A 4,169-nucleotide genomic window follows, 5' to 3' on the forward strand; every position below is an offset into this window, starting at 1 on the left:
CCTGGGCCTGAGGCCTGGGCCTAGGCCTGAGGCCCTGAGCCTGAGCCTGGGCCTAGGCCTGGGCCCACTGAGCCTGAGCTGCAGGCCTGGGCCTGAGCCTGGAGGCCTGAGCCTGGGCCACTGGGCCTGGGCCCTGGGCCTGAGCCCTGGGCCACTGAGCCCTGAGGCCTGGGCCTGGGCCCTGGAGGCCTGAGGCCTGAGCCTAGGCCCTGGGCCTGCTGAGCCCCCAGGCCTGGGCTGCCCCAGGCCACTGAGGCCTGAGCCCTAAGGGCCCTGAGGCCTAGGCCCTGGAAGGCCCTGGGCCTGAGGCCTGGGCCTGAGGCCCTGAGCCTGGGCCTAGGCCTGGGCCCTGAGCCACTGAGCCTGCAGGCCTGAGCCTGGGCCCTGGGCCCTGAGCCTGAGCCTGAGCCACTGGGCCACTGAGCCCTGAGCCTGGGCCTAAGGCCTAGGCCACTGAGCCCTGCAGGCCCTGAGCCCTGAAGCCTGGGCTGCTGAGCCTGGGCCTAGGCCCTGGGCCTGGGCTGCTGGGCCCTGGGCCACTAGGCCCTGGGCCCTGGGCCTGGGCCTAGGCCACTGAGCCACTGTAGGCCTGAGCCCTGGGCCCTGAGACGCCTAGGCCTATGGGCCCTAAGCCCTAGGCCTAGGCCACTGAGCCTGAGGCCTGAGGCCCTAAACCCAAAAGGCCTGGGCCCTGGGCCCTGAGCCACCTAAACCCTAGGCCACAGGCCCTGGAAGCCTGAGGCCACTGAGCCTGCCCTAAACCCTGACAGGCCTAAGCCACTGAGAGCCTGAACCCTGGGCCCTGAGCCTGAGGCCTGCGGCCTAGGCCTGAGCCTGCAGGCCCTGAGCCCTGGGCCTAGGCCTGAGCCTAGGCCTGAGCCCTGGGCCTGGGCCCTGGGCCCCAAGTACTGGGCCTGGGCCCTGAGGCCTAGGCCTGGGCTGCGACACTGAGCCTGGGCCTGAGCCTGAGCCTGGGCCACTGGGCCTGGGGCCACTGAGGCCCTGAGCCCTGAGCCTAGCAGGCCACTGAGGCCTGAGCCTGAGCCTAGGCCACTGAAAAAGCCTGAGCCAGGCCTGGGCCTGAGCTGTGCAGGCCCTGAGGCCTGAGCCCTGGCCATAGGCCCTGAGGCCCTGAGCCCTGGGCCACTGAGCCCAGGCCTGACCTAGGCCTGGGCCCTGGAGCCTGGGCCACCCAGGCCTGAGCCTGAGCCGCAGGCCCTGAGCCTGGGCCGCTGAGCCTGGGCCGCTGGGCCTGAGCACTGAGCCCTGGGCCTGAGCCTAGGCCTAGGCCTGAGGCCCTGAGAGCCCTAGAGCCCTGCTGAGCCCTGAGCCTGGGCCTAGGGCCTGAAGCCTGACAGGCCCTGGGCCACTGAGCCCTGAGCCTGAGCCTGGGCCCAGGCCTGGGCCCTGAAGCCTGAGTACCTGAGCCACTGGGCCCTGCAGGCCTGGGCCACTGAAGCCCTGAGCCTATGACCCTCAGGCCCTGGGCCGCTGGAAGCCACATAGGCACTGAGGCCTACAGGCCTGGGCCACTGCAGGCCCACTGAGCCCTGAAGGCCTGGGCCTGAGCCCTGCCAGGCCACTGGCCCTGGAAGCCTGAGGCCTGGGCCTGAGCCCACACAGGCCCTGGGCCTGAGCGCTAGGCCTGAAGCCACTGGGCCTAGGCCTGGAAGCCTGGGCCACTGAGCCCTGGGCCACTGAGGCCTGACCCTGAAGCCTGAGCCTAGGCCCTGGAGCCCTGGGCCACAAGCCCTAGGCCTAGGCCTGGGCCTGGGCCTGAGCCTGGGCATGCTGGGCCCTAGGCCACTGAGCCCTAGGCCCTAGGCCCAAGGCCTGAGCCTAAGGCCTGGAGCCACTGAGCCTGGGCCCTGCCAGGCCTGGAGGCCCTGAGCCCTGGAGCCTGAGCCTGAGGCCTAAGGCCTGAGCCACAGGCCCTGGAAGCCGCTGGAAGCCCTGAGGCCTGGGCCACCAGGCCCAGGCTGCAGGCCTATGGGCCTAGGCCACAGGCCTGAGCCCTGAATGCTGGCCCTGGGCCTAGGCCTGGGCCCTGGGCCCTGGGCCCTGGAGCCCTGGGCCCTGGGCCTGGGCCTGAGGCTGGGCCTAGGCCTGGGCCCTGGGCCACTGAGCTGGGCCACTGAGCCCTGAGCCCACCTAGGCCTGAGCCTGGGCCTGGGCGCAGGCCTACCTGAGCCTGGGCCTAGGCCACAGGCCTGAGCCCTGAGCCTGAGTACAGGCCCTGAGCCACTGAGCCCTGGAGGCCTGAGCCCTGGGCCTGAGGCCCTGGAGCCCTGAGCCTGGAGGCCTAGGCCTGAGCCTGAAGCCTCATTGACCCTGAGCCTAGGCCTAGGCCTAGGCCTAGGCCTAGGCCTAGGCCTGAGCCCTGAGGCCTGAGCCTGAGCCACAGGCCCTGGGCCTAGGCCTGGGCCACCAGGCCCTGCACCAAGGCCTGGGCCTAGACCTGGGCCACTGAGCCTGAGGCCTGAGGCCCTGGGCCTAAGGGCCTGAGCCCTGAGGCCTGGGCGCACTGGGCTGAGCCCAGGCTGCAGGCCTGCAGGCCTGGGCCACTGAGCCCTGGGCCTGAGCCTAGAGCCTAGGCCCTAGGCCTACAGGCCTGAGCCTGGGCCTGAGCCACTGAGCCCTGGGCACTGGGCCTAGGCCCTAGGCCCTGGGCCTAGGCCGCGGAGAAGGCCTAGGCCACTGAGCCACCAGGCCTAGGCCTGGGCCTGGAGCCCTGGCCCTGGGCCTGGGCCTAGGCCTAGGCCTTCTGGGCCTAGGCCCTGAGCCTGAGCCTGAGCCACTGAGCCCTAGAGCCCTGGGCCTGAGGCCTGAGCCCTGCACAGGCCTGGGCCTGAGCCACTGAGCCCACTGGAGCCACTGGGCCCTGGGCCTGAAGCCTAAGGCCTGAGCCTGGAAGGCCCTGAGGCCTAGGCCCTGGGCCTGAGCTTGCTGAGGCCTAGGCCTGAGGCCACTGGGCCCCAGGCCCTGGGCCTAGGCCGCTGAGCCACTGAGCTACTGAGCCTGCTGAGCCTGAGCCACTGGGCCCTGGGCCTGAGCCTAGGCCTCAGGCACTGAGCCTGGACAGCGCTGGGCCTGCACAGGCCTGAGCCCTAAGGCCTGCCCAGGCCTAGGCCACTAGGCCCTAAGGCCTGGGCTGAGCCCTAGGCCTGGGGCCCTAGTACCTGAGCCCTGGGCCTGAGGCCTAAGGCCTGAGCCTGGTACTGAGCCACTGAGCCTGAGCCTAGGCCTGGGCCCTGGGCCTGAGGCCCTGAGCCCTGAGCTTGCAGGCCAGGCTCGAGCGACCATGAGCCCTGGGCCCTAGGCCTAGGCCTGAGCCTGAGCCTAGGCCCTGGGCCTAGGCCCTGAGCCACAGGCTGCACAGGCCCTGAGCCCTGAGCCTGGGCCTGGGCCTAGGCCTGGGCCTGGGCCTGAGCCGCTGAGGCCACTGAAGCCTGGGCCTGCAGGCCTGGGCTGCTACAGGCCGCTGGTACAAGCCCTGGGCCTGAGCCTAAGGCCTGAGCCTGAGCCCTGAGGCCTGAGCCTGGGCCTGGGCCACAGCCTGAGCCCTGAGCCTGAGCCTGGGCCCTGGGCCTAGGCCTTGGGCCTGGGCCCTGGAGCCCTGAGCCCTGGGCCTGAGCCTAGGGCCCTGGGCCTGGGCTGCCTACAGGCCTGGGCCTGAGCCTGAGGCCCTGGGCCACGAAGGCCTGAGCCTAGGCCTGGGCCTAGGCCCTGAGCCCTGAGCCTGGGCCACAAGGCACTGAAAGGCCCTAGGCCCCAGGCCTGAGCCTAGGCCCTGGGTTTCCTAGGCCGCAGGCCTAGGCCTGAGCCCTCAGGCCTGGGCCTGGGCCTGAGCCCAGGCCTGAGCCCTGGGCCTGAGCCTGAGCCTGAGCCTGAGAGCCTGAGCCTGAGCCTGAGCCTGAAGGCCTGACCCCAGGGCCACACAGGCCTAGGCCTGAGCTAGGCCCTGACCTGGGCCCTAGGCCTAGGCCTAGGCCCTGGGCCTGGGCCTTGGCCTGAGCCTGAGCCTAGGCCCTGGGCCCTGGGCCCTGGGCCTGAAGCAGGCTTGCTGAGCCTATGGCCCTGAGCTGGGTACTGAGCCCTGGGCCTGAGCCTGAGGCCTAGGCTGCTGACCCTAGGCCTGAGCCTAGGCCTGAGCCTAGGCCCTAGGCCCT

Source organism: Lolium perenne, chromosome 7, assembly GCF_019359855.2.
Source record: "Lolium perenne isolate Kyuss_39 chromosome 7, Kyuss_2.0, whole genome shotgun sequence".
NCBI classification, from domain to species: domain Eukaryota; kingdom Viridiplantae; phylum Streptophyta; class Magnoliopsida; order Poales; family Poaceae; genus Lolium; species Lolium perenne.